Source organism: Rhinolophus sinicus, linkage group LG05, assembly GCF_036562045.2.
Source record: "Rhinolophus sinicus isolate RSC01 linkage group LG05, ASM3656204v1, whole genome shotgun sequence".
Taxonomy (NCBI): domain Eukaryota; kingdom Metazoa; phylum Chordata; class Mammalia; order Chiroptera; family Rhinolophidae; genus Rhinolophus; species Rhinolophus sinicus.
Genome location: NC_133755.1, coordinates 29,155,231 through 29,175,126, shown reverse-complemented (window position 1 = coordinate 29,175,126; position 19,896 = coordinate 29,155,231). Strand labels below are relative to the sequence as shown.

Below are 19,896 nucleotides of genomic sequence, written 5' to 3'. Positions count from 1 at the left end.
TGTTTTAATTAGGAAAAGGGCCACCAATCCTGAGGTGAGAAGCGGCCACGATCCCTTTGCATGTTGAATAGTTACTTTATTTTCTCCCCACTCGAAGTACAAGATCTCATTTGGATCCTTGAAACCCATCAGGGAAAGAGAGGTGAGGCCCAGAGGTGTTAAGCCACTGTCCAAGACCACATAGGGGCTGCGAGGCAGGGCTGGCCCACAGGTCAGACTCCAATACCTCTGCCTGGGGAGCAGCCATATTCTCATGGGTCATCTCTCTGTGCTCTGTGACATGAATCTTATTTCCCCTGTGTATGGCTCCCAAGGGACAGCGCAATGCCTAACCAGGCTGGGCCCACAGTGGCCGCATGCAGGGCCCACCTGTCCTGCTAACTGATTGAACTGGGAGGTTGTAGTGAAAACCACCAGGCGCAGGGCAAACTGCTTCAAGGATACTCTCCCTGGACACATCCAACTTAACAGTCCCCCAAACATACCCACTGGAACTGCGGCCTCAGATTCCCAAATGCCCTATTCATCCCCACTAGGGCAGGGGAGATGGTGGGGGAGGGGCGCAGGTGGGAAAGGAGGGGAGGGGCTGGGCTGAGGGGATTGAATTGAATAGGTGCTTTCTTCTCAGAGGCTTCCCCACCCCCAAGTGGTCACTGATTAACCCTCCAGACCAGATAACCCCTCCATGGGAGGGAAAAAATGTGTGTTTAGCCTGGGTCATAAAACATCAATATTGACTTCTCACAGGTGAAGCCAAAGGGGAAGGGGAGGGGTGGGGGCAGGGGAGACTTGCCACCTCCCGCTACCCCCTCCTGGCTGGAGACACCCAGGGGCCAGCCCACCCAGTCTCCTTCCCTGGGGAGAACGCTGGGTGTTCAGGCCTTGGTATCTGAAGAAGCTGGATTCCCACCTGCCTCCACCTCAGAGGCATCAAGGAGCCAGAGGCCCAGTTCCCCCCTCCTACCCCCCCCCACATGCACTATTCTCTGCTCTCCCTACGGAGGTATGGGGGCCCTTTCCCCTTCCTGCACTCCGCCCCTCTACCTTGACCCCAGCAGATAAGAGAGATGTACAGGTCACAGGTCTGGACTCAGACAGCCTCTGCTCTGCTGTTTCCCAGCTCTGGGGCTTGGACAGATGACCGACGTGAGCCTCAGTTTCCTCATTTGTCAAACGGGGGTAGTAATAGCACCCAGCTCACAGGGCTGTTTAGGATGACGATCAAAGCCACTTACGCATATAAAGAAGCACTAGGAGCTGGTGCTTCCATTAACAGCGTAGTGAGCGCAGGCGCCCACACTCTCTCTCCTTTCCTCCTCTACCTCCTGTCTCTTCATATGCACATCACTTTAACGTCCCTTCCTCCTAGCTCCTGCCTGAGTCCCCTTGATGTGGCTTTGGGGTGGACAGAGCCGGACTCACCTGGGGCCAGAAACCAGAGGTGGTCAGAACCGGCATGGGGTCCGTATCCTTCTTCCCTCTGACCCAGAATGAAGCAACTCCCAGAGCTCTGTCATCGGAAGGCCTGAGGAGGGGGTTCTGTGGCTCCCTGCTACTCGGGATGAGGCGACTGGACCTAAGAGTCCAGCCATGCCCTCCTCAGGGAAACTCGCACCTTCATCCTGGGCTCTTTTCTCCTTCCTCCATCTCCTTCCTTTTGGGGGTAAAGGTGTTTCTCCTGCCCCTGCCCCATCTTTCTGGAGGGTCAGAATGAAGAGTTTCCCCATAGAATTTGGAGCCAGTCTGGGCTGAGCACTTTCTTTACCTCACTTAAGACTGGGCTCAGGGAGCAGTGGGGAGAGATTCAGGCTTCCTTGATCCACACCCAAGGCCAGAGTCCTCTCCTTCCCAAGCCCCAGGTGAGCCCCACCTGATGCTATGGGAGTCCAAGGCCCCAGCCCCAAGTGTCCTCCATCCAGCTGGCAGGAGGGGCCTTTCCTTGGGCACCTGGTCAATAATTAACACTGAGCAAACTCAGGCCACAGGGCCTCCCAGCAGGGTCAGGACCACACAAAGGCCCTGCTGTCTCACTAAGCTGCCATCTTGGTGGGGGGTTACTGGCCGGTCAGTCACCCCAGGGTGGCAAACACCCCCGCCTCCAGCAGGGCTCTGGAGTGGCTGCTGCTCAGCAAGGAATTGTGTGGAGGAGATAGGCCCGGAGGAGGAGGCTGCTGGGTGGGGTTTGGCCACATGCCTGTGTTCAAGCCTCAGCTTCATGTTTCTGAGCAGCCTGAGGTGGGGGCTGTGGGGCTCCCCAGGTGGGCTGCTTCTGCAGCTGTTTGCTACGGGGGCTAATGAGGGTGGGTGATCTGCCTCTGAGAGCAGCTCTCAGCCCCCGCCTTTCTCCCTCCTTCTCCCCTACTTATCCTTCCACCCTCTTTAGAAAATCCACTGAGTGTCTTCTGTGTGTCAGGTCCTTCCATAGTGTCCCCTGATCTCTCCCCATCCCCTCAATCTTCCACTCCTGCTCAGTGCCTTTGCTTGTCCTGTTCCCACAATCTTGGAAACCCTTCTTCTCTTTCCATCTGAATCTCCTTCCTCCTCCAAGAAGTCCTCCTGGAGTCTCCCTTGATCCCATCCCCCGATTCCTCCCATGCTGATGCTCCTCTGTGCTTCTTATCTCGTCGTGCACTTGTACTGTCTCCTTGGCTGCTTTGTGAGCTTCTGGGCTCCCTCCCGCCACGGGCAATGAGCAACATTTGTCAGTTTATCAGCAATGCCACCCTCAGACACAAATCAGGCATGATGTTACTTTCTTGCAGAACAACAACTCCAGAGACAACTTCTATACCAGTCAGACAATTCCAGCTGCGTAAGATGTCTGAGAACTCTATCATTATCCCCTTCCCCCCCACCCACCCCTGGCCCCCCCGCACTTCCAGCGCCCCCTGTAGGCTCTGGGATTTTGGAGCAGACAGGGCACTTCTGGCAGGCCTTTATTGCTGCCTGCCTGATCCAGCCCTAAGTGCCATCCCCCCTGTCTCCTGGCCCCTTCCTCCCAGTGGCAGCCCCAAGCTCACTGCCGGGTGCCAGGGGCATCCTTTCCTGAGCAGTGACAAGAATGTCCTCTGCTTTCCTGGCTGTTCCTGTCCTCCTTTCTCTGATATCCTCTCGTCTCTCCCCTCTGTTCACACTTTCCCCTCGCAGCCTCCTCAGCACCAACCTACCTGTCCCTGCCCAGGTGACTTTGAAAGAAGAGTTCACATGTAACAGAGACTCACCGCTGCCTATGCTACACTGACCAGCCAAAAGTTCAAGGTGAACCAGAAACTATCAGAGAGACGGCACCCCATTTTTAGGAAAACAAAGGGTGACAAATTGGCTTTTTTTTAAAGGCTGTCATAGAACCAGGATGTAGGGACCCACAGCACCCCAATCACCCCCAGCTGAGGTAAGAAATGGGTGACAGCTGGGGGACCAGTGGTGTCCAAACTGGGTGTAGGAGAGTGGGCACCTCTTCTGCCAGGCAGCCCTTCTTTAAAATATTCTGCCCTTTTTGTCTCGCAAGTGTCCTCGTTTTTATCAAACCAGTGATACCAACTTAGAGTCTAAGAAACATGGAAGCTATCCTTAAAGAATCCAGGATGACAGCCATAGCAAGTAAGAGGGCTGTGGTGCCCAGGCGGGGACCAGCCAACATCACACCTCTTCCCTCTGCTCTTCTCCCTGGAGGCCCTTGTGCCTCTAAGACCTCACCCTAGGTAGGGACTCTGGGGTCGTTCGGAAGTTTGCCGGGAGGCTTGGTCCTTCTGACATGGGCATCCTTGCTTCCATGTTCCACTGCCCTCCTGGGCCCACCCCCAACCTTGTGTACCGCGGGGGCCAGCACCAGTGCCAACTGACATGCACCCTTTGCCAAGAGGGCACTGACCCACCCCAAGGACAGGAAAAGAAGATGTGGGCAGAGACTTCTTGACTAAAGACCTAGAGATTAGGAGATACAAGACACGTTCATCAGCAGGTTTCTCACCACACTGACAGCTGGTGTAATTCATTTTGTCATTCACTTATACAGAGCCAGCGCTCTTTCTGCCCTGCCCCTCTTGCTACTAGCAAATGTTTCTGGAAACCCCTTCCTTAGCTAGGGGCATCAAATACTTTCTGAGGGCATAAGATGTGAGCAAGCCCTTGGGAGCTGCTCCAAAAAGACCCCCATGGTGACATTCCCATTGCAAAACACGTCCCCGCTGGGCTGGGCCTGAAGTTCCCTTATCCTGTGATGATGCCTCAAAGTGAATCAGCTCACCAGACCCTTACCCTGGACCCCAGCTAAAAGCAGGAATGGAGGGGACGGTGGACAGAGAGGAGAGGCAGGAAGAGCTGGGGATCAGGCCACTAGGTGGGGAGCAGTGAATGGAGCAGGTAAACAAGAGGTAAGGGGCCTGGGCCCTCCCAGCATAGGATCCTCCTGTTCCCTCCTCCCAGGCAGGGTTTCCTGGTCCTGCTCACTACGCCCACTCCGTCACCAATCCCAGCACGATGGCGCCACCTGCTGTGGGAAGAGAGCAGCACTGCTGACTTCATTGAGGGCTTTGAGAATCTGGGGTCATAGCCTCTATGTTGGGTTATAGGAAACAGGCTTCAGTATGGCGTCCCCTCCCACCACCCCCAGGTGCCTCTTAGGTGGCCAGTGTGTTGGATGGTCAGATTCCTTATTCCTCCTCACTTTCCAGGTCCCCACACCACAACTCAGGCCCACCTGGAAGGGGCCTGAAACCCAGCTCGGGTCTCATCTTTGGCTGGACCTCCCCAGGCTCGCTGCTCCCAGCACTGGGCCTGCTTTCCTCTGGCTGCCCCAGGACCACAGCTCCTGAGTAGCCTCTCCACTCCTGCCCGTTCTGCCCCAGAATTTCCCAACTCGTAGATCTCTATCAGGTCCTCACCACCTTCCAGGCAAGGGCTGGGTTCTACCAGACTGAGCGTTGCTCTGGAATGAAGGCAGCAGACTGGGGTAGTGTTGGCTGGGTCAGTGTGGGGCCAGGCTGTTGGGGGAAGAGGGCTTCCAAATCAGAGGTTAGACTGAATTAGACAGGGTGTCTGAGACGAGCTGAGGTGGCTCAGTCTCTAGGCATAACTGGGAGCTGCTCATCCTTCTGCAAAACTCTTGGCTTTTTCTCTCTTCTATCCCTGCTCCATTTCACACGCACAGCCTGGGTTACTGCCTTCTCCTTTGGGACTCACCCTCTCCAGATCAACCTCCCTACTGCCTGGACAATCTTTCTAAACTTCCAAGCTGATCCTTTTATGCTTCTGCTTAAATTACTACATAATCTCCCTGTTGTCTTCTGGAAGAAATCCAAAGCATCCTACTGGCTAGCAGGGCCACCCCTCTTCTGGCCCCTCCAGCTTTACTTCTCAACATTCTCCCAGCTGTCCCTGCTAAGCCTTCACTCGCTTCCCAACCTAGAATGCATTCCCTTGCATGACTTATTCCTCCTCCCCTTCAAGGAGCAGCTCAGACCTTACCTCCTGTGAGAAGCCTTTCCTGACTCTCCCTGACACTCTCCCAGGAGGGTGTACGCCTCATTCACTCACAGCCACTAAACTGCGAGCTCACTGAGGACAGGGACCTGGCTTTCGTAACACACACGAATGAATGAATGAATGAATGAATGAATGAATGAATGAATCTGTGGCCAGGGATGACAGCCAGGAAAATGGTACACTGACCAGCAGAGGACGACGTGGCCCAGCCCTGGGTTTCCTGCCCTCTCCCTCCCTCTGAGCCCTGTCCCTCACTTGACCACCCCTTCCTCGCCTCACTACTAAGTCCCTCAGGGGCCCTACCCTGCCTATGCCCCCTCCGGGAGCTCTGTAGCAGTCTCTCTCCAGTCACGAAGTGCCGCCCTCCACACACCCCTGATGGTTTAGTAGCAGAAACCAGCCCCCTCACTTGGCTGGACCCCCACAGGCTTCCCCATGTCATGTAGGTCCTGTCCTCCTTCCACTCTGGGCAGGACATGGGGGCGGGAGTTCTTCTGCCCATTCCCAGGAAGCGTCCTACCACCTGACTGAGTGGCTTGCGTTGTGATCAGAAAGCCCAATAACTTCTGGGAACTCAGACATCTGTTTTGTGGTAGGGACGTCTCATTTATCCTGTAATATCGTAACCTTTTTGAGAACATGGGTCACACAGGAAAATGTGACTTCTCAGGCTAGGTTGTCATACCGTGTTTCCCTGAAAATAAGACCTCGCCAGACCATCAGCTCTGATACGTCTTTTGGAGCAAAAATTAATATAAGACTATTTATATTATATTATATTATATTATATTATATTATATTATATTATATTATATTATATTAAAATAAGACCGGGTCTTGTATTAATTTTTGCTCCAAAAGATGCATTAGAGCTGATGGTCCAGCTAGCTCTAATTTTCAGGAAAACACAGTAAAAGACATTGCTCTTTCAGATGCTCTTCTTCTGGAGGAAGCCACCCTATCATGAGGTCACTCAAGGAGCTCTGTAGAGAGATCCACAAGGTGAGGAACAGAAGCCTCCTGACAATAGCCCCACTTGGCAGACATGTCTTGGAAGCAGAGCTGGTAGCCCCAGTCAAGCCTTCAGATGACCAGTCCGGGCTGACATCTTGACTGCAACCTCCGGAGAGACCCTGAGCCAGAAATCGCCTGCTGAGCTATTTCCAAATTCTGACCCACAGGAAGAATGTGAGATAACACATGTTCATTGGTGTTTTCAGTTGCTAAGTTTTGGAGTAACTTACTATGCTATAGGTAATTAATACAGGTTTCATAATTTTATGATTTTCAACTCCTGGCGAAAGTGAAACACACAGTGAGCCTCAGAGAAAAGTCTGACAACTGGAACTGAAAGTGTACAACTGTCAAGGCAAACTTTAAAGACATGTATAATGGTGAGATTGAAAATCACACACCACTACTTAAATGGATAAAATCAGCATCTTTCTTAATTTTTCTTGTACTCGTCTTATCTTAATGTGATGAGACCATTCTCGCTATTGACAGGTGAAAAAATAGAAAAGGAAACAAACAAAAACGAAACCATTAACTTGCCCATTACAGGTATCTCCATTTCTGTATGTTTAATTCAGTCTCCTTTGAGTAAAATTGCTTGGTTTTCCAGGGTTTCCTTACCCCTCACTTCTCCCAGCCAAGATAATTTCCTAGTACAGAGAGATATTTATGGGACCTCGTGGTGGTGGGAAGAGGGAGTCCAAGGTTTGGTGGAGGCCTTGCATTCTTTCACACACATGGATGGAACAGGGATGGTCCCCAGGACCCCTTAGGTTCACTGGCAATGGTGAGAGTGGGAAGGAGTGCTGCTGAAGTCTGTGGTTCCCACAAGTGGCTGGTGGTGCAGATCTTGCCACTGTGGCCCCTGGTACCTAGGACCCGCAACCACACCAGAACAGGCAGGGTTCCATGAAGCCACTTCCTAGACTCCCTTCCTCAGCCATTTCAAATGACCTCCTGGATGGCACCGTATTACACTGGCACCATGCTGAATCGCTGGTATGCTAAGGGCGTTTAGTAAAATTTCCCAGAGCTGCAATTTGAGAAGTAGGTCTCACTCACCCCCTCGCATTGAGATTCAGTCTGAGTGGGGTTTCTCCCACACTGCCCTCTGAGGCACCTCCAGGGTGAAGGACAGCACTGCGTTTTTGCCACTAACATTTTCACTTCCTTGGAGTCTCCTTTCTGGTCCCACTTCTGGTGGCAGCAGCTTCATAACACATCACACATCTACTTCATCCCTACTGGATGTTTTGTTTTGAATCTGCCCTCTACTTCACCAGGCAGGGCTGCAGGAGAGCAAGAGGAGGAGAAAATACATCACTTCGGGCTGGCCCGGTGGCTCAGGCGGTTAGAGCTCCGTGCTCCTAACTCCGAAGGCTGCCAGTTCGATTCCCACATGGGCCAGCGGGCTCTCAACCACAAGGTTGCCAGTTCAATTCCTCGAGTCCCGCAAGAGATGGTGGGCTGTGCCCCCTGCAACTAAGGTTGAACACGGCACCTTGAGCTGACCTGCCGCTGACCTGCCGCTGAGCTGCCGGATGGCTCAGTTGGTTGGAGCGCGTCCTCTCAACCACAAGGTTGCCGGTTTGACTCCCGCAAGGGATGGTGGGCTGCGCCCCCTGCAACTAGCAATGGCAACTTGACCTGGAGTTGAGCTGCGCCCTCCACAACTAAGATTGAAAGGACAACAACTTGACTTGGGAAAGAAGTCCTGGAAGTACACACTGTTCCCCAATAAAGTCCTGTTCCCCTTAAAAAAAAAAAAAAGAAAGAAAATACGTCATTTCACACACACTGGCATGAAGCACACATCTGTATGCAGAGACCCATGTCCAGGCTGATTCTAAGACTCCTGCATAGCCAGGCACTCAGCACAAACTCCCTAGAGCTGAGCTGGGACCTGTTCAGGGAGCAAGTGTTTATGATTTCTCAACATTATCTCAGGAGATTCACCCCCTCCTGGATCCTTCCTCTCTTAACTCTCAAGATTATTTTTCTAATCCTGTCTCTCGAAGGCCTTGGGAGGGATGCAAAGAGGAGGAAGTTAGCTTCTAGTCAGATCTTTCTACAGATAAAAGTCTGGAGACGCCCCCCAGCTGGTGGAGTTCCACAGCCTAAACTGCCTCCTGCCCCTTGAGATATGGCCACAGTCCCCTTTAAACTCTTCTATCAGCCACTCTGGGGCTTCTCTATCTGATTTCCCACTGGCACCTGCGATTCAGCCTGTCCAAACTGACTCCTCCTGCTCCTCAATGAGCCTGCTCCTCTTTCCCCAAAACCACATGCATTTGGTCCTCTATCTCCCTAAACCTTTCCCATCTCTCCCCTCTCTCTCTCCCACTGCATTGGGTCAGGCCGTCATTTGCTTTTTCCCACCTGGGTCTCCTCTCTCCACCTCCCTTGAACCCCTTCATGGTGACCACAGGCCTTTCCTTAACTGGAAAACTTAGGAATTTCTAGCCCCTGGTGTAAAATGCGGCACGAGCTCCTCAGGGTCCACAAAGTCACACCCGTTGGCAGAGTGGCAGCTCCTTCCTGATCCAGCTCGGCCCGCCTTGCCCTTCCTGGCCCTCATGCTCCAGCAGTGACGAGGTTCTTCAGAGCTACGCAGACGGGCCTGGCTCTCAATTGCTTCAGCCCTGTCACACAGGGTGTTGGAACGCTCCAACTCTCTTGAGTGCCTGCTGAACTGCTCATGTTTTAAGATCCTGCTTGAGTCACCTCCCCTGGGAAAGAGTCCTTAGTCAGAGTTAACCATTCCCTTCTCTGAGTTACTGAGTGCCCATGGTATCTTATTCAGGTTTCTCCCAGGTGCTTCTCCCCTCCTCTACCACTCCTGCCCAGACTGTGGTAGATGTCTCCTGATGGGGTCCCCTGCCCCTTCCTGTGCTACTGTAGACACAACAGCCCAAGTGGTTCTCTGAAAAAGCCTGTCAATACACATCCTTCTGCTCAAAACTCTCTAGCACCTCCCATTTCGCTCACCATAAAAGCTAACACTCTGCAGTGATTTCTGAGAGCCTCCTGGCCTGGTCCCTGCTGACTTTGGGCCTCCCCTCCTACTCCCCTTTCCCACTCTACCCGAGCCACAGTGGTCTCCTCGCGGCTCCTGAACGCTGCAGGCCGCCTCCTGCCTCTGGGCCTCCCCACGTCCCCAGACACCCATTCTCATCTCCCACACCAGTTGCATGCCTTTCCTCCAGTGTCACCTTCTCAGGGAAGTGTACCCTCCCTGCCCTGGGACCACTGCAACCGGCTCCCACCTCCTGACCCCCTTACCTGCTCCATTCTTCTTTCTTCCCATAGCACTTCCAAAGCTTTAAACATATTACTTAATTTACTTTTTGTTTTTATAGTCTGTGTCTCCTTTCAAATATGTCTGTTTTGTTCACTGATAGATCCTATGAGCCTAGAATAGTGCTGTGACATGGTACACACTCAATAATGAATGGTTAAGGGGACGAATGGATGAATCAAAACTATGCATTGGTGGGCTCCCTCTGGGGCCTGTGAGGTCTCAGAGACTGAATCCATACTCAGTCACCTCTGGATCCTCAGGGCTTAGCCCACTGCCTTAGCCATAGTCGGTGGGCATGAACCACTTAAGGAAGGAAGGAAGGAAGGAAGGAAGGAAGGAAGGAAGGAAGGAAGGAAGAAAGGAAGGGAAGAAGGAAGTCCGACCCTTTTGGCCTGAAATTAGACCCTTCTTCACCAACGCTACTATTGCCAAATTTTTCCTGGGCTCTTCCTGGGTCAGGACCTTACTTCCTCTGGAGTCCTACCACAGCCCTCCCCCTTGCATCCAGGCCCCATTGGCTGTTTGTTTGGAAGAAGTTGATAAATTAATCTACATTCAGGTAAGGCTGCCTGAATACTACATAATACCTGATGCTTTCTAAGAAAAGGTGTGCATTGTGACTGGAGGCCAATCCCTTAGCTCAAAGGATTGAAGCAAAGTGGTGAAACATCAGGTAGAGTGTGAGGCTGTAAAAGGTAGCCAGGGGCCTGGTCCTTGGCACCTGACCAGCCCTGGGCAGGAGGTGGCCTCTGTAGAGGGTGCCTTGCCCTCCTGGGCGTCCTAAAGCCAGGGACTTGGTGCAGCTCTGAGCCTAGGAACAGAAATTAAACTCCATACACAGAGTGGGAGCCAGAAGGCACAGCAGCCAGGGGCTTGCTCTCTCCTAGAGCAAGGGGTTTGCCCCTCCCATCTGACCTGGCTCCTTTGAGGATCTCAGGGGCTACCAAGGTGGTAAGGGGTAGGGGTGGGGCTTGGTTCCCCAGGCCTGAACTGGACGCACCCCCCCACACCCCCCGCCCCCAACGATGTGGGCCTTTGTGGTTTCAGGCTGTTTTTGTAACCACAGTCACGTGTTCCTACATGTAACCTGAGCCCCCTGATACGGCATGAGTCGGCACCCCAGCTCCAGAGCCACATCTGCTTCTCATTTCCGCCCCAGGAAAAGGGCCCAATTTCCATGAGCCGCTGGCCCAAGCCAAGCCTGGAGCCTCTCAGTGGCCAACCCCACCCAGCTGGGTTCCATTACTGGGGTGGGGGGTGGAGACTAAGAGCATTAGAGGCAATGAGGTGTGTTGTGGAGCTGGATGGGGGCCAGGAGGCCAGAGTTTTGGGGCAGGCTCTGTCAAGGCATAGCAGTGTGTCCCTGGGGGACTCCCTAACGTCTCTGACCCTCAGCTTGCTCATGAGTAACATATGAAATGTGTTCCTCTACTATGGAAGTATTATTCGGATTTGGGAACCAAGGTGGCTCTTTGGGGATAACAACAACAGAATTTCCCCAAAAATAAGGACCAAGATGAGAACGCAAGGCTCCGAGAGGCTCTGTAACTTGATCAAGAACAAGAAGTCAGTCGATCTGAAACCTCTCTTCCTGACCCACCATTCATGATCTTTGCCTCAGCCTGGCACTACTTTTGGGTGCCTAAGTTAAAAATCCTAGCTCTGTCATTTACTAGGAATGGGACCTTCGGCAAGTTCCCAACGTCTCTGTGCCTCAGTTTTTAAAAAATATTTTTTTAATAAATAAACTTTATTGAGGGATGATTTACATGCAAAAGATGCACAGATTAAGTGCACAGCTTGGTGAATTTCGACGAATGTATACACATATGTAACAACCACAGCACCACGATATAGAACATTTCTCTCTCTGCAGAAAGCCCCCACTTCTGTGCTTGTATTTCCTATCTGCCAAAGGGGCACACAAGAGTACTGCCTCCTGGTGTGTTAGGAAGGTCGAATGAGATAATCCAGGCAAGATACTTACAAAGCACTGGGCATGAAGTAAACACTCAGTAAACATGCATTGCTTTTATGACCTGGTGTGGCATCCTGCCTCCCTGTCCCCTCCTTGAGGCTGGGGCGCTGAGATGGTCTCTCTGAAGCCTCTCCCTGGACAGCCTGTGGGCATCAACCTGCCTAAGAGAAGACTTGGGGAGATGTGATACACAAAAGGCTCAAATCCTCTGCTTCCAGAAGCCCCTGTGGGGTTTGGGACAAAGGAATAGGCCAGCTTTTGCCCTAACCCTGGCTCAGAAAACAGGTCCTCTGTTTTTTGGAGACCCGCACAGGTCTCTCTCAGGCATTGGTGGCAGGACCACCTTCATGGGTTTGCTACCTGTGCAGTCACTCAGGGCCCTGCACTTGATTTAATGCTCTGATGTCACCTTCTTGCAATCCTTAATCATTTTTTAGCAGGGCAGGGCATTTTCATTTTGCACTGGGCCTCACAAATTATGTAGCTGGCAGTGATGGTGGAGAAGGTAGAGAGCGAATTAGCTGGTCTCTTTCCTAGAAAAGCTAGTGCCATCATCCCCATTCCCTGCCGCACACACACTACGCATAGTCACACATACTTATTCACCACTTCTATTGTCCCCTCTCTGTCCCTTCCCACAGTGGTGTATACAGGAGGGCCTGGGTCACACAGATCCATCAGTGGTCCGAAGGTAACAACAGAATCTAGAAGCCTGCTTGGTCTGCAAATCCCCTTGGGGACAGCTTCTGCTCCCAGGGCCTGCTGGCTGGGCCACTCGAATTCCCATCCTCTGACAGTCCTTTCCAGCCACCTCCGCCCGACTCTGCTGCTCAAGTGTGAAACCACAGTTGGGCGTCATCCAAGGGGGCTTGGGTTTCATCACATTCAACTTCCCACACCTCGGCCAGAGGCCAGGGTCTGATTGGGCCACTGGCCAAAGGCCTGGGCTAGAAGGCTGAGTAGGGGGTGGGTTCCAGTCTCCCCTCGCTTCCTATGCGTCCCATGGTACCCTCTGTCTCTCAGGCCTCAGTTTACCCTCTATGTAATAGGACAGCATTCTGTAGGGCTGGAACAGATGCCAAGGGTGTAGGGAGTGTAGGCCTCAGACCAAAGCATTGAAGAAAATTCCAGAACTTTACTGTCCAGTACAGTAGCTGCAAGCCACATGTGGCTATTAAAATTTTAATTAATGTCAATGAAAGAAAATTAAATTTTGAGTTCCTCGGCCACTCGAGCTACATTTGAAGTGCTCAATAGTGAGCACTTAGGGCTTGTGGCTGCCCTGTTGGACAGCATTGACACAGAACATGATTGTCAGAATAGAAAGGTCTATTGAGACGTACGTGCCGGTTGGGAAAGTGACTGGTAGCTTTACTAACCCCAGATGGGGAGAGGGCTGTGGACAACATTTGAGATATGCTCAGTCTTCTCCGGACCTCAAAAGCGAGGAGCTGGGCCCTCCAGAAAGGTTGAGTCAGGAGTGACCTCCACTGGGTGTAGAGACATACCAAAGGTGGCTTCAAGACCCCACTCCTGGAGTGCAGAGCAGGTTTCTGGGCCTCCATTGAGTAATTAGAGGCCCTAGACAGGGAAGAAGTGGTCAAAGCAGAAGCTCTTCTTAGCGAAGGGCTCCCAGAGCCATGACCCAGTGGCAGATGTCATCATTCCCTCCTGCTTCATGGCCAGCCTTGGGGAGACCTTGCAGGCTCTAGAAAAGTGGTTCTCAAATGTTAGCCTGCCTCAGAATCACCCAGAAGCTTGCTAAAGCACAGCGAATTCAGTGAAAACTCAAAATACATACACTTTTACTTTGTTCATGATTCAGGTTGAAATATAGATATTTGGGTTCTGTTCACCTTAGGGTTCGTTATCATTTGGGTCTGTCTGGGTCAAGTTATGGAAAGACATTAGGTCAGTTTAATCTGGGCCCATGATAAAGGAGGCAGTGGAAGGGTGACATGACAGATCTCAGGAGAGAAAGGACGGGATGAAGGACAGGGAAGGGGGAGAAGGAAGATGCGGGGGAACCACTGTTTTGTGCCTCTCCTACTACGTTGTTCTACCTGTGCATTATCTCCTCTGCTCCTCACCACACCGTTATATGTTGGTAAATGTGTGGCTTCAAGAGGTTATACCACCCCCCGGCAGATGCAGGGTCACTAAGGTAATCAGGCTGGACTCTGCTTCCTTTCCTCTCCTCTCTCCAACTCTGAATATTTTCAAGTGAAATAAGCCTGGGAAGAAGGGAAGGCTCAGAGCTGTGAATACATTTTTTTGTTTTCTGGGCTCATTGGGCTTTGACAGGAAGCTTGGCTGAGTGCAGGCGTCTGAGCCCTTGCTTTCAATGGTGCTTTTTAGGCTTGCCTTTACACAGAATGTAAAGAGGCCCAGTTATAAATATCGGCAGGTTTTGGTGGCCCACTCAGTCCCCGAGCCCCACACCCAGCTGGGACGTGGTGGGGTCTGCCCGCGGCCGTCCTCCGTTCCCCATCCCCAGCTAGCACCACCCTTTGTGCATCTGGGAAACCAAGGATGAATGACACCCCCAAATTATCCTCTCCTTCTTTCAGGAGAAGAACTGTTTTCAGCATTGGGGAAACTAATCATATAGCCAGCTGTGGAGATTCTAGAATGATCCACATTTCACAAGTGAGGGAATAGAGGCCCCTTCTGGAAAACTTATGAACGTCCTGGCCCCACTGGAATGAAAGCCCTACTTCCTACTTTGTCACCTCCCACTCCACCCTCCCAAGATGGTTCCACAACAAGATCACCCTTTGGATGACGGCTTGTAGTTGGGTAGCACCTCAGCCTCTTCCTCCACTCTCCCTCAAGCGCCCTATGAGGAAGGCAGGACAAGACATAGTCCCATTTTACAGATGGCCAAAGAGGGGAAGTGAGCGCACAACCCATCCCTGGGAGAGCTGCCTGCACCCGACTCCTGATGGCTAACCTCTGCCACCACGCCTCACACAGGCAGGTTTTGGCAGCCTGCCACCCCCACTCCCTCCCATACACACCTCCTGTCTCCTCACCAAGGCCCAGGAGCACAGTTGATTTAGAATTTCCTGCCTTTCTGACAATCTGTGTGCACAGAACAGGCTTTATTTAAACCACTTTGGAGGGCATCTCCTCTACCCCTTCCTCTGGCTTCATTAATCTGAAGTGGGATAAATCTTCAGCGTTTAACTACCTGATTACAAACAGGTTCCTGGTTCCTGTCCCTGCCTCGATGGGAAGCTCATTTCTCAAAGGGTTAATTAACAGCCTTCACACAGGCCGCATTTAGCAACGAGTACAAAGCCGCACACATAAATAACGTCTCGAGCGGAAGAAGAGGGTGCAGATGGTTTGTGACTTTGCCGTCCAGAGTTTTTTAAACCGGTGTGAACCACGTCCTGTCGGGACCCAGGACCATGAGTCAGGGTCAGGCTTCGAGGTGGGCCAGGCCAGAGACACTGGTGGCCAACTCTGCACTCTGTTGAAAGAAAGTCTTAAAGGAAAACAGAGCACTGAGCCAAGATGTGGGGGAGAGAGGGAGGGTTTGGGGTGGGGGAATGGGCCTGCTGACTGACCGGGATTGAGAGGAGCCAAGGAGAGCCAGAGAAATAAACTGGAAGGATTAAACTAGAGACCGAGTCCCAGCCGGCTCCCCATGCAGGGGTGCTGAATTTACAAGAGTGCCTCCACTAGAGAGGCAGACCCTGGGGCACAGGGTCCTGCTCGGCCCTGCAGTGTGTGAGGCCCAGAGGCCCAGGCTAAGAGGAATTGTATGGGACTGAGAAAGCTTAGGGTGAAGGACAGCCCTGAGGAAGACAGGAAAGTTCTAGAAGTGGTCCAACAGCACTACAGTTTTCTGCCTCCTTCAGTGGGCAAGCCCTGTTCCTCTGTCAAGTCTTTAACTCCCAACTGGGGGCTCGCAGGCCCACCTTCCCATGACCATGGGGACACATCTGTGATTTTATAATGGATGACAATGGCAACACAGGATTCACTTCACAGAAATCAGCGCTGTTGCAAGGTACAAAAGCCAAGAAATAGGGGGAGTAGTGTACATACACACTGGACGTCAATGAAAATGAGATACAGGAAAAAGGAGAGGGAAGAAAAGATTAGAATGTGAATTTTTTTAGTCTTTCACCATTCTCTTTGTTTCTCTGGTTCTCTCATATTCGCCCTCCTCAGCCCTTACGTGGGTCCCCTTCTGCCTGGAGAGCAGCCCCCACGTCATCACTCAGACCCTCTCCCCATGGGAGCAGGAGGTGGGGGGCTGTGGAGGGGGACAGGGGCACCCAGAGGATTTCCATGCTGGAGATGAGCATGTCCCCTGGTGGCAGACAGGGGGCCTGTCAGAGGCAACCTGGGCTGCCCCTCCTGACCCAGGGCTGACCCTGCCAGGCACACAGGCCAGGGGCTGTCTCCCCATGCCAGGCTCAGCGCCCTGGGGGTGAGAGAGCAAAAAGAGAAATGGGGGCCAGACGACACAGACCTAACAGCAGGGCTCTGTGTCCAGGAGCAGCGGTTTCTCCCCGAGTAATTTTCCACAGTTTGCCTTTCCCTCCACACACAGTTGTGCTCACAGAGCTCCTATGGTGGCTGCCATCCTCCGGAGGGTTATTCTGGGCCAGTCACCTGCTTAGTGACCCTACCTGCTTTGATTTCTATACTCTTTGCTTCTCCAAGTCCCTGCACCGTCGCCTGGATATGGCCCCTGTGACTCCTCAGCCCCCGTCCTACCCCTCACAGCCTCGCTCTCGGGTACTTCTGCAAACTCCCAAAGGCACCAGGGTTGCAGGGCTGGGGCCAACATTTCTGTTTTCTCAGAAGGATCAAAGCTCCATCCCAGTCCTGCCAGGAGGAAGCAGTTCTGACTCGTGCAAATATCTGCAGTCCATTTGGGATTTTACTTTGGTGAGAAATAAATACACAGCCATCTGCAGATGATGGAAATATGACTTAAGTAACTTTTTGGTCGAGGCTCTTGGGCCAGAGCCCAGATGGAAATAAGACCTTGTATCTCAGTCTCCCCTGCACACTTCTGAAAAAAAGAAAAAGCAGAGGGTGGGGGAAAAAAAGAGTTGGTGGAAACCAAAGTTCAAAATGGAGTGTACTCCAGTGCTTGGCCTGGGAAAGGAAAAATAAACACCAAACAGCTACTCCATTCAAGTGTGCTTTATCTTGCTCATCCTCGCCAAGACCTTCCTCTCCTCCCTTCTCTGACCGGGAATTGCTGTGCCTACAAACAGCCCCCACGCCCACCCCTAGCCCAGGGCAGGCAGACAATGGGCCAGAAAAACCCTGCCCAGTCAAGGCCTCTCCCTGCAGCCCCCAGAGGCCTTACGATTGGGAAACACAAAGCTATTTTTAATGTCTTATTTGTCTACCAAGTGAGGCTCCGGCCTGAGAAACAGTATCTGTGGGAGGTGGCATTGATTTTTTTTTTTTTTTAAAACTTGCTCAGACAAAGCCACATTTTCGCAACTTTCAGAAAAGCCAAAAAAGCAACACTCTCCAAGGGTGACCTCTTCCCCAGCGTGCCCTTCTGTCCGTCGGGAATGCTCTCTCAGGAGTGTCTGGGGAAGCAGCCCTTTCTGCTCTGCACTGGTCAGTAGCAAGCAAGGTCCAGGGCCCAGGGAGTGGAATGAAAGGCCCAGGAATCCCAGAGGAGAGCCAGTGAAACAGGAAGGAGTGCGGGAGTGAAAGAGATGGAGGATCAGAGAGGGTGGGGTCCTCCTCTGGGCGAGGGAAGCACAGCCCTACCATGGGGCCCTGTGTGATGGGGCACTAGGCATCCCCTGCCCTCGGAATTCCCTAATAGAAAAGCGTGAGAGCTCCCACACAGAGAAAATGGCTCCCCAATAGCCATCCATCGCCCCAAATCAGTGGGGTGGGAAACTTTGTGCAGTGGGTGCAGCCACGTGCTAAAAGGAGGTCCCCAGATGGGTCTACCAGGCTGAGGCAAAGTTTGGGCTCTGGGCTGAAAGAATCCAGCGGTAAGAACAGGACCTTCTCTGTTCTTGGGGTATCTAGGGGCTTGCTGGGAGGACACAACCCCACTGGGGCTCCAGAGGCCTCCCTCCACCCCCTGCTTAGACAAAGCGATAGAGAAATCCTGATGGATGGAGAGAAAAAGACAGAGATGAAAGACACAGAAACATAAAGATGCAGAGAGATAGTGAGGATGAGGAGTGAGAAGGTTGTTCTTTGTTGATCCCTACCAGTAGGGCACAGCTGTTAGCACAGACAGAGGGGCGACCCCTCGAGGACCAGAACAGGGCCACCTACAATGGGCCATTTCCTTTCCCCATCAGCCCCATGGCCCACCTCCTAGAATCAGGATAGATTATGCGAGTCACCCACCTCGGTAACCCCCTGGGCAGCTGCTTTCCTCTTTCCTTCTACATACCTGGGAACCCCTGCTCAGCCCACACTGACAAACTCTGGCCTTGAGTCACACTGCCCGTGCGTGTAGTCGTTGGCTGGGTGACCTTGGACAGGTCTCTTCACTGCTCAATTATCTCATCTATAAAATGGAGATAATAATAGTACCTTCTTCACATGGGTGTTGCAAGGATTAATTGACATAGCGTGCGCATTTGTGTGTGTGTGTGTGTATGTGTGTATGTGTGTGTGTGTAAAATGCTTCACACATGCCTGGCAAACAGTGAGGGCTTGATAAATGGCAGCTTTAATGCATGTGGCGTGTGGCCAGTAAATGGTGGCTGTTATTGCTAGTATTTCCAGGGAGAGACAGGGTTGAGAATGTTGGGAAGGAGAGCAGAAGGGTAGAGGAAGCAGAAGCAGAGATGTCTGGTGAGAAGGGGCCGGGGAAAGGCAATGCAGAGTTAACGGAACCATATGTTCCAAAGCTGGTTGGATCTTGAGACCACCCTGACCCATTTGTGGCACCGAGGACACGACCAAGAGCCTGAGAGTCGGGGGGAACTGGTCCCTCTTGCTGATGGTTACACTTCCCTGGTCCCCCACTCTGTCAGCTCAGGTCAGCCTTCCACCAAGCCCTAAACCTCCCTATCCTGGGGATATCTTTCCTTTAATGGGACAGTTTGAAAGTCTAGAGCCCAGAGGAGCAGAACAGCAGCCAGACAGGCCAGCAGGCTTGACTCAGAGCCTCCCCCAAGCCCCAGCCATTTACAGAGCGAGAAAGAAACCAAGCAGAGGCCATCATCCTGGCTGCCTCACATAAGCCAATTCCTTGAAAAGAACAGCTCTCAGCAGCCACTTCAGCTGCCCCAGCATCTCTGTCAGGGGTCTGGGTCTTTCTATCCCAGGAGGTCCAGGTTGGGGAGAAAGGACAGACTTCACCCCTTTCCACCAACCCTCAGAAAACACCTTCCCCCACCCACCTGGGCTAACCCAGAACCTGCTCTGCTCAATAGCTTCCATTTTGGGATGCAGGCCCAGTCCCCACCTCCCTCCCAGAGAGAGATCCTGGCAGCCAACACCTCCCCCATCTCAGGAGGCAAGCAGAGAAACGGGAGCTGTCTGCATGGGCTGCTGGGAGGAAATCCACAGACCTGGACTGTAATCTTGGCTGGATCCCTTACAATTTGCTGAACCTCTTGGAGCTTCATTTCCCTCATCCAGAAAATGGGAATGATAATTTTTACATGTTGGGGATTCAGTGAGGCAATGGCATGTGTATAACCATTTAGATAGCATTCTGACCGTTCCTTTTGTGGGTGGTGAAATAATGCAAGTGGGTGTGTGTTAGCTTGCAGTCTAAAGAGTGGCTTTTAGCAGAACCAGGGGAGTGTGTGCATCCAAACTGCTCACTGGGGGGGTAGATAAAATCAAAAGGTTGGCTCTTTTAGAACCTTGAGGCAGCACAGTGAATGAAAGGGCTATTCTGAAGAGAAAGGGAATATGCAAGTGCCCTGGGATACCAAAGGAAGTCAGGATGACAATGAGGAGAATGAGGAAGAGGAGGGAGAGGGAGAGAAGGGGCAGGAGGAAGCGGAAGGGGCCTGGGTGCGGCGGCTCACACAGGAGCCCAGTGGGACCATCACTGAGCCATAGTCCCAGGGGCTGAGCCTCAGTAACGTTAGACACACCAACGAGACACAGTTTGCTCTGGCCTCAGCACCTGGCCTCTTTCATC

General features: G+C 52.3%; 1 long non-coding RNA gene across 1 annotated transcript in view; it reads left to right on the top strand.

The window, feature by feature from the left end:
- The window catches only part of LOC141571531 (uncharacterized), a 115,501-nt gene extending 107,601 nt beyond the window's left edge, over window positions 1-7,900 (top strand). Inside the window, exon 6 of the long non-coding RNA XR_012496313.1 lies at window positions 6,417-7,900. This is a non-coding gene — a long non-coding RNA (uncharacterized LOC141571531). The remainder of the gene's footprint in view (window positions 1-6,416) is intronic.
- The last annotated feature ends 11,996 nt before the right edge of the window (window positions 7,901-19,896 follow it).